The sequence below is a fragment of the Myotis brandtii genome, unplaced genomic scaffold, assembly GCF_000412655.1.
Source record: "Myotis brandtii unplaced genomic scaffold, ASM41265v1 scaffold943, whole genome shotgun sequence".
In the NCBI taxonomy this organism is placed as follows: domain Eukaryota; kingdom Metazoa; phylum Chordata; class Mammalia; order Chiroptera; family Vespertilionidae; genus Myotis; species Myotis brandtii.
Window position 1 is genome coordinate 505,387 of NW_005371890.1, and position 10,014 is coordinate 515,400.

Consider the following 10,014-nt stretch of genomic DNA (forward strand, 5'->3'; position numbering starts at 1 on the left):
CTCGGGACTGCGCGCCCGAGAAGAGGGCTGGGCGCGCGGGGGAAAGGGAAATCGCAGCGGCCGCCTCTCTATCGCTGCAGCCAGGGTGGGAGGAAGCCCCGGACCTACCTCCTGGGGAGTGACTGGAGCGGGGGAGGCAGGGTAGGGGAATCCCTGGGAAGATCTCGGCTGTCTGGGCGCGCTCGTCCGGAATGGAATGCAAACTGTGACGTTTGGAGATTTTTGCACAAGCGCGGATGGACACACGCACCACACTACACAACACAGCGCACACGCACACACACAACCCACAGGGGATTTTTTGCACATTTTTATTTGCAGTGTTTAGAAGCCCTCGCAGTGTGAGCCTCGGTCTGATAACAGCATCTGAAGGGTGGATGAGTGGAGAGGAAGCGGGAGGGGGGAAGAGGGAACGGTTCATCCGCACTGAGTCAGTTGAGCGAGTCTTCCAGGCTGTGTGGCATCGGAGGGTGCGGTGTGGGAGCCGACGGAGTCACACTGCAGCGCTCCCGGGATTCTTGAACGGACTCCAATGGCCAGGAGTCTGGCGGTCCGTGGGCTGAGTGCCTAGGCTGGGCTCACTCGGGGAGCAGGGCTGCTTAGTCCTGCTGCCCCCAGCGATTCTAGAAAAGAACCCGTGGCTGACTGCCTACTATTTCAACAGGAGGTGTGGCCCAGGGATCTGCTCTCTGCCTTGACAGCCAAGGACTCCAGGTGATCAACGCATTAAAAATCTAGGCCCAGATGAAGAAAGCCCAGGATTCTTATTTCCAGAGCTCCAGGCTCAGCAGGAAAGATATTGAGACCTCGTACCATTAAAAGAATCTCAGGTAGTGAGAATAAGCCCATTTGGGAAACATGGCGGGGGGGGGGGCAGGGGGGCTGTTTGTCTCTGAGCCTTGAAAGCCCACTGCACGAAAGGACTTTTTGAAAGGAGAAAAAAAGCAGTTTGCCAAAGATTCCATCCTAGGGAGGGTTTGATACCAAGGACAGTGACCTACCTTCTGCATTTGGGAGCCCAATGTTTGGCTAGCAAGAAAGATCTCTCTGGAAGCAGAAGCAGGGTGCCTGGATTTTTATCCCACAACCTATTTATTTATGAATGAATTATGCAAATATTAAGGGCGTGCCTGATATGTGTCAAGCCCTGTAGCAAGATGCTGGAGTGTTATAATTGAAAATCCATAATCCTTGTTTTCAAAAAGCCTAAAGACCATATTCTCTCCATTTGCTTTAAGAGCTAAAGCCAGTAAAATTACACTTAATTTTTCCCCTTTTCAGTCTGTAGCTCGCCTTCAAGCCCTCTCAAAAATATTTAGTCTATTATCTGCTGCCAAGTACTTTTACTTTAAAAAAAATAAATAAATAAACCAAAACCATTCATGATAGTATTTGTTTAAGTAAAAATAATTGCATGCATTGTTTTCTATGTACTACATATTGCCAAATCCTTTACATGAATTACCTTATTTAATCATCAGAACATCCATATAAGAGAAATATTATTACTTCCATTTTACAGATGATAAAACAGAGGCCCAGAAAAGCTATTTGCAGTCTCAGGGCTACTAATTAGTAGTGTAGAAATCACAACCAGGCATTCCAAACTCAGAGGCCATGCTATACCATCTCCCCTCATGCTCTGTGAAATTCAAAGTATCATCTTGGAGGGGTCCTTTTGTGCCTTAGTTAGAACCAAAATCCACACATGTTGCAGCTAGACATCAGTTAAAGACAGGATGAAATGTAACAGTACAATATGCAACTTATAATTTAACTACAGTAGAAATGGGAGAAAGAAAAGATCACTGGGAATTAGGGGTAATCAAAGGAATTTCTGATGAAAATCTGAGTGCCTGGTAAGTGCCAATTCTCTCCTTGAAATACAGCACTGAACACAACAGTCCCTCAACGTTGACTTTCTATGTTAGCATGTTCTAGAACAGTGGTTCTCAACCTTGGCTGCACATTAGAATCACCTGGAATCTTTTTAAAATCCTGATTTCTGGGCCCCATCCTCCGGAAATTCTGTTTCTTTGTTACTAATGTTGTGGCCCCACCCCATAACAAAGAAACAGAATTTCCGGAGGATGAGGCCCAGAAATCAGGATTTTAAAAAGATTCCCAGGTGATTCTAATGTGCAGCCAAGGTTGAGAACCACTGTTGTAGAACCTCATGCTATACCTTCCTTCTTTTCATTAGAGTTCATCTCTCTCTCAAATATCCAGCTTCCTCCTGAACTCAAGATTTTACAAATGGGACACTTATTTACAACAGATAAATTGCAGGCACTCTGTAAATGATTGCTGAAAAAATAAATAGGTTTACTTGCTTATTTAAATAACTCCAATCTTTTGGATATGTGGTAATGTCACATAGTATATTTTAAGTGCACATTAATATAATTTCAGGCCAGATTTACTCTAACTCCCTTAATTTTCAGGTGAGAAGATGGAGGATTAAGGTGAGTTTAAGTGATATGTCCAAGTTCAAATACAGACAGAAGTAGAGCAGTGGCAGAATTTGACTGCAGCCTTCCTAATTATTTATTTTAAAATCTTCGCTGGTTCTCAAACTGGCCCCTGTACATGGAGAGCAAGAAGACATCTAGAAAAGAGGAAGACTGCTCTAGAGTGGTAGATGGTGCTTTTAATAAGCAAGGGAACTTGCATATGAACTTGGGTGGTCACAAGACAAGTAGATTTCTGCATCTGACTGCCAAATCCTAAAATGAAATTACTGAGTTCAGTAATATATATATAATCTAGAATTCAGTGGTTCTCAACCTTCTGGCCCTTTAAATACAGTTCCTCATGTTGTGACCCAACCATAAAATTATTTTCGTTGCTACTTCATAACTGTAACGTTGCTATTGTTACGAATCATAATGTAAATATCTGATATGCAGGATGGTCTTAGGTGACCCCTGTGAAAGGGTCGTTCGACCGCCAAAGGGGTCGCGACCCACAGGTTGAGAACCGCTGATCTAGATGGTCTCAACACCTTCCTCTCTCAAGGCTATGTCCTTACAATGAATCCTAGGCGGAGGATGGTGGGCAGAACTTACATTCCAAGGAGGTAGAGGGATTGAGGAAACTGACTTCCCAGGTCCTGTTCCTGGGTCAACCAGCTGTTTCATGCTCTTGATGACCTACCTCCTCCAACAACCTTCCATCTCTGTCATTCTTTTTGTTGTTGTTACCGAATAACACATTGCAGCAGCTAAACACGGAAAATATGTTATCTAAATCCATACAAATTAGTGGAAGATGTTTTCCCAGATTTTTTTTTGCTTTCTATCCAATTCACTTTCATCTTAATCCTACTATTTGTGTGTGTGCCATTTGTGTGTGTGTGTGAGTGTGAGAGAGTATTTGTGGTTTTGTGGTGTATATTTCTTCTACATTAAACCTTTCTCAGAGAAGTTTTGTATGAGCAAGAATCCTCTTCTTACACCAGCTGCAGTACCTTCAGGTAGCAGTTATAGATCAATATAGTGGATTTTAGCTCCATAATGGTTCTCCGGTTTAAAGAAAGGCTTTAATTAGGACAACAGCCTGCTCCCATCTCAGCCTGTATAATTTCAGAGTTAGCAACTAATGCATTAGGTTTTTAAATTATTTGCCAGGAATTTTTTTCACATTACCTCCCCAATGATTAGCGTTAAAATCACAAGTATTAAGTTTTGCTTTTTCTTTTGCCCCTGAAAAACACATTCTGGTTGACTACTCAGCATTTGCTACATGCTGAGTTAGAGAGTCATATGTCCCATTTATTAGGAAGATCTTTACACAGGGATTGTGGCAGACAGACCCACTCTGAATATTTGGAAGCCCAGGTCAAAAGTCCAAAATCTGATGAAGTCTTTCTTTCCCAAACTCATGGGCCTTCCTCATTCCCTGCCCAGCCTTGACACTGCCTAGCACTGCCAAAGGTCTCGTGTGGGGTCTTTCATGCTGGTGTGAGATGCCTCAAGCTCCAGCGCCCATGGTTTTCCCACACACACTTATTGAAAGAGTGATTTCTTGGCCATACTCTCAGTCCTAGGTGCGTACTCACCAGCATTGCTGCCTACCTTGGGAAAACAGTACCTGGCCCCTCCCTCAGCCCAATGGTAGTAAACATCAAATGATTGTATGGAATAACTTTGCTTTCATTCAATGCATTGGAGATGTTCAATAACAACCCTTTCACAGGGGTCGCCTAAGACCATCCTGCATATCAGATATTTACATTACGATTCATAACAGTAGCAACATTATAGTTATGAAGTAGCAACGAAAATAATTTTATGGTTGGGTCACAACATGAGGAACTGTATTTAAAGGGCCAGAAGGTTGAGAACCACTGCTATAGAGGCTTTACACGAAATTGCTGTCCCATGTTAGATAACTTTATGCAAATTGTTAAAGAATATATACTATGAAAACAAATTAGTACTTATATTGTAAATATATAAAAAAAAAAAAGTCTTCCAAAAGAAATAACAGACCATCTCTTGCCACCCTGATGACAACCCTGCTTGTCATGGGATATGGGTTGAACCAGTGAGGCCTGGCCCTGAGATCTTCAAAATGCAGATGCATCTGTGAGAGTATTTGAATTTTAATATTTGAATGTAAGGAAAGCACCTTCTAGATTATCTGCGTGTCTGGTTTATACGTGAGCTGAGCCATTCTGCATCTGCATCTATGATTATAACTGGGTTTCCAAGGGCTCGCTCACAGACAGGTCTGATTTTCAACACAGTGCTTCTTAAACTGGGAGTCTGGTAGAAATATTTTTCCTTTAAATGGGGTCCATGCATTACTCAATATGAGCCATTTTGGGGAGTGTTTGTTCTTTTGAGCTGGGCTGCAATGATATCAGAAGCTTTTATTTTTTGTTAATCTTCACCCAAGGATATTTTTCCCATTTATTTTTAGACAGTGGAAGGGAGGAGGAGAGACACAGGGAGAAATATCAATGTGAGAGAGATTGGTTGCCTCTCATATGGGGCCAGGGATGGAGCCTGCAACCAAGGTACATGCCCTACCGGCTAGGATGATGTCAGAAGCTTTTAAAAGTTTTTCGAGGTGAACTGAAATCCAGGAGGCCACAGCTATTAAGGCAATTAAGACATTTGGGTCCTGGCCCTGACCGGGTAGTTCAGTTGGTTGGAGAGTCATTCTGATATGCCAAGGTTGTGGGTTTGATCCCCGGTCAGGGCACAGAATCAGCCAATGATTGCATAAATAAATGGAACAACAAATTGTTTCTCTCAAAGCAGTCAGTAAAATAAGACATTTGGGTCCTGTTGTTATTTTAAATCTCCTGAGGGTTTATGTTTTGTTCAAAGCGGGACGCCAAACTCCCAACCAGACCACAGGAACGCACAGAGAGGCAGAGGCGGTAGATGAGTATTACCCGATTTATTAGAGATCTCTTCAACATAAAAAGAGGAAGGGGTGGCAGGGGTGGGGCCCGGGGCTGCATATGAGTGTTATCAGGGCCAGCAGTAACACTAAGTTAACACTGAGAGAGTAACTGAAGCAGCTACCACCATTATGACCTGGGAGACAAAGCAAGGGCATTGGGGTTATCAGAACGGAGAAGCCTGAGAAAGGGGGTCCCCAATGATCTGGAGCCAGACCTCTCAAGGGAAGGTGCTTCCCATTGGTGCTGGCACCTTAGAAGCTCAGAGGAGCGGCTGTAACTCAGACCCCTCTGAGGAAGGTGTCTTGTTCAGCTGGTACTGTTGTCTCTGATCAGGGCAGTGAAGGCTGGTTCTGAGACTCCTGGAAGAAACTGGAAAGTGGACCGGGAAGGGGGTCCCCAATGATCTGGAGCCAAATCTCTCAAGGGAAGGTGCTTCCCATTGGTTCTGGCACCTTAGAACAGTGGTTTTCAACCTTGGCTGCACATTAGAATCACCCGGGAATCTTTTTTTTTTTAATATATTTTATTGATTTTTTACAGAGAGAAAGGGACAGGGATAGAGAGTTAGAAACATTGATGAGAGAGAAACATCGATCAGCTGCCTCCTGCACACTCCCCACTGGGTATGTGCCCACAACCAAGGTTCATGCCCTTGACAGGAATCGAACCCGGGACCCTTGAGTCCGCAGGCCGACGCTCTATCCACTGAGCCAAACCGGTCAGGGCGTCACCTGGGAATCTTTTTAAAATCCTGATTTCTGGGCCTCATCCTCTGGAAATTCTGTTTCTTTGTTATGGGGTGGGGCCTTAGAAGCTCAGAGGAGCAGCTGTAACTCAGACCCCTCTGAGGAAGGTGTCTTGTTCAGCTGGTACTGTTGTCTCTGATCAGGGCAGTGAAGGCTGGTTCTGAGACTCCTGGAAGAAACTGGAAAGTGGACCAACTGCTGCTTGCTGAAGCAAGAGCTGCTGTGGAGGAGACAGAGAAATTGGATGCAAAACTGAATGGATCAAGTCCTTTCTCCAGCTTCTGGCCTTCTCATCAATCTCTAGCACCCCCTGTTGGCAAAGCGCAACATCACAGAGCAGAGTATGAAAATATTTGGGGCTAAACCATAATAGGAGAGGAACAAGACACCTACTGAATTCCAACAATGACAGGACTTCGATGGGGGCAGATTTGCCTCTAATGCTGAGAGCTTCCTCGGTTGTTACAGCCCAGGGGGTTTTGAAAGAAGTTGTTGCTTCTCAGCTGGTTTTCGCAGTGCTTGATGAGACTGAGCAGTACTTTTCTCTCTGAATCACCAGCAGTTCTGATATCTTACCTACAACTTTATATACAGTAGCTCTTCCCAAATAGGTTTTTGGGCTCATCTCTCACTGTCCTATGAAGCGAAGTAGCCTGCCCCACAGTCCTTCTTCCTACCTTTGAATTAGGCACCTCATCCCTAGCCTTGGCTGACTCCACCATAGTCAAAGGCCAAGCATTTCTCATAATCATGCCTGGAACTAGCTCCTAAATGACCAGCAGCATCAATGATGATGCCTTACTTCCATGTCCCTAGAACAGTGATGGTGAACCTTTTGAGCTTGGCGTGTCAGCATTTTGAAAAACCCTAGCTTAACTCTTATTTAAATGCTATTTAACAAAGAAAAATCAACCAAAAAATGAGTTTGCGTGTCACCTCTGACACGCGTGTCATAGGTTCGCCATCACTGCCCTAGAACATGCCTGATAATAATGGAAATGCAAAAAGACAAGAGATGTCATCTGGTCTGGAGACTTGGTCCTGAGTTAGACTTGATCGAGCATTGCTCATACTAGTAATCATGCCTGGGACCAGCTCCTAAATGGCCAGTAGCATCAAAGATGGTGCCTTACTTCCATGTCCCTAGAACCTGCCTGATAATAATGGAAATGCAAAGAGACAAGAGATGTCGTCTGGTCTGGAGACTTGGTCCTGAGTTAGACTTGATCTAGAGAGGCAACACAGCTTGACCTTCAGGCAGAGAGACCATTATGGGAACTCAGAAAGGGAATGTCCAATATGAACCGTAAGAGTTGGGCAAAGCTTGATGGCAGAGGTGAGTCCCTCTATCTTTAAAGGAGTGCTAACCACAGGCACTGTGCACCATGCAGTGGAATAAGAGGCGCTGGACTTGGAATCAGAAGGCTGGTGTTTGAATGGGAACTCTCCCATTTACCAGCTATGGAATTTCAAAAGTACTTAAGCCCTTTAAGCTAGAATTTCTTTTGCAAATGCAGGATAAGACATCTTCCCTGTAGAATGATTGAGATAATTACATATAATAGTATACCAAAAAGTATTGAATATGTTATGGGTACTTAATAATTATTAATTAACCTAAATCAATATGGAACTGTAATTGGAAAATGCTGATGTGTTTTACACAACCAGGAATTTTAAATCATATTCCAGACACTTAGTGTATATATGCCAAGTTATGGTTCTCATGCATCCTGTTCTATATTCCTTCCCTCATAGCCAAGGCAATGATCTCTGATTGGTTGGATGGAACTGGAGCTTAGGAAGTTGAAGTTAAAGGGGAATAGACCCGTGGTCCGAAAACTGCAGCTCACCAGCCACATGCGGCTCTTTGGCCCCTTGAGTGTGGCTCTTCCTAGGCCTTAGGAGTACCCTAATTAAGTTAATAACAATGTACCTACCTATATAGTTTAAGTTTAAAAAATTTGGCTCTCAAAAGAAATTTCAATCGTTGTACTGTTGATATTTGGCTCTGTTGACTAATGAGTTTGCCGACCACTGGAATAGACAATTATACAAACAGATATTTTTATTTTAAGCAATATTTATTTGATATTCACTAACTAGACCCCCCTTTTTTTTCTTATTCTCATCAGGGAGGAAATGACATCATGAAGATGAGATTTGAAGAACTCAAATAGAAATAAGAAGACATGAGTCAAAGTTACTGCTCTGCCATTTAGAGGTTATGTGGGCAAGTTACTTAACTTTTCCAGCCTGAGTTTTAGTTGTTGCTTTGTTTTTTGACTCTGTAATATTTTTTTTCTTTCCTATAAGAGGTGGATTAACCTACCCTACTGGGCTGTTTTGAGGAATAAATGATATAATACATGCAAAGTGCCTGGTGTGGAGTAAGCCCTAAGTACATGGGGTCATTATGTTAGCTCCTGAACACTCAATGTTTGTGGACAGATCAGTGCGATACTGGCTTGAGTCCTGGCTTTGCCACTTACTGTGTGAGCTTGGGTGACTCATTTAAAATCTCCAGGCCTTAGTTTCTTCATCTTCAAAACTAAGAGACTACACTGAGTTTCCCTATTTCACAGGTAGTGAATGTGATGGAAAAAATCAGTATTAAAACATTTTTATATGTGGGTATACATCTATATGTATGTATATGTGTATATATGTATATTTGTATGCATAACTCTATATATGTAGGCATGCATGTATGTATGTGTATACACACATGTATACACACATGTATACCATGGTACACACATAGAACTTGATTTAGAAGGCCTCTTAATATTATATAATCTACCTATGTAGCTCATCGATAGGAATTTACTGATGCAGCGGTTCTCAACCTGTGGGTCGCGGCCATTGGAAAACACATATAGCATATCAGATATTTACATTACGATTCATAACAGTAGCAAAATTACAGTTATGAAGTAGCAACGAAAATAATTTTATGGTTGGGGTCACCACAACATGAGGAACTGTATTAAAGGGTCGCGGCATTAGGAAGGTTGAGAACCACATTAAGGCAAAGAAAGGCCATCAAAACCCAGGCTATCCTGTGACAATTGAGGGAAGCAAAGGTAGCCTCTCATTTGTTACAGATAAGCATTAATATCTTTATTCATTAATAATTAATTGCCCCAGACTCTGATTCCGGTATAATTGTACCTTATGAAATCCCACAGCAGAGAAATACTGTGCAAAATGCAAAACACCAATTTTATCATGAGTAATAAAAATTCAATTAAGTTGAGAATAAATGTGCGAGTTAGCAACCCAAGCTTAACATAAAACCATGGAATGTAAATAGATTTGGGAAAACAAAATAACAAGGGTATGACAATTTATAAAGTGCACGGAAAATCCATCATTGCCTTCCACACACTGGCAAGAAAAGGCCCACGTTATGGGAAAGGAGACTAATCTTTGACATTTTTTACTGTGCTTTATAGCCGGAACAGTCCAAACAAGGAGGCCGAATAGGAGGTTTCTCATACAGCCGGAGGGTACATGTAAACTGCCCCGAATTACTTCTTCCGTGTACCTTTGGTGGGGCCTGGAATTCTACAGTGTTGTTGAAGGTTTCACTCCAGAAGAGCATGAGTGAAAAATATGACGGTGAACCTGGTATCAGATAATTTTGGCCTTGGTCTGCACTTTGTCCTTTACTTTCTATGTAACTATGGACAACGCACTTAACTTCCCTGATCTTCAATAGTAGAGGCACTAATCATGTTATTGTTATGAACTATGTTATGAGAGATATTTAATTAGAGCACTCTGCATATATTACAGAGGTTAATGAATGTTATATAAGAAGGGAGATTACAAAGTAATTCGATG

At 42.5% G+C, this 10,014-nt stretch overlaps 1 long non-coding RNA gene across 2 annotated transcripts in view; it reads left to right on the forward strand.

The window, feature by feature from the left end:
- LOC102257705 overlaps nt 1-8,557 on the forward strand; it is a 9,650-nt gene extending 1,093 nt beyond the window's left edge. Inside the window, exons 2-3 of one of the 2 annotated variants that reach the window (XR_001360557.1) lie at nt 665-830; nt 8,301-8,557. This is a non-coding gene — a long non-coding RNA (uncharacterized LOC102257705). Of the gene's footprint in view, nt 1-664; nt 831-5,752; nt 5,803-8,300 lie in introns of those variants that run through there. The other variant, XR_001360558.1, reaches the window with a different exon arrangement.
- The last annotated feature ends 1,457 nt before the right edge of the window (nt 8,558-10,014 follow it).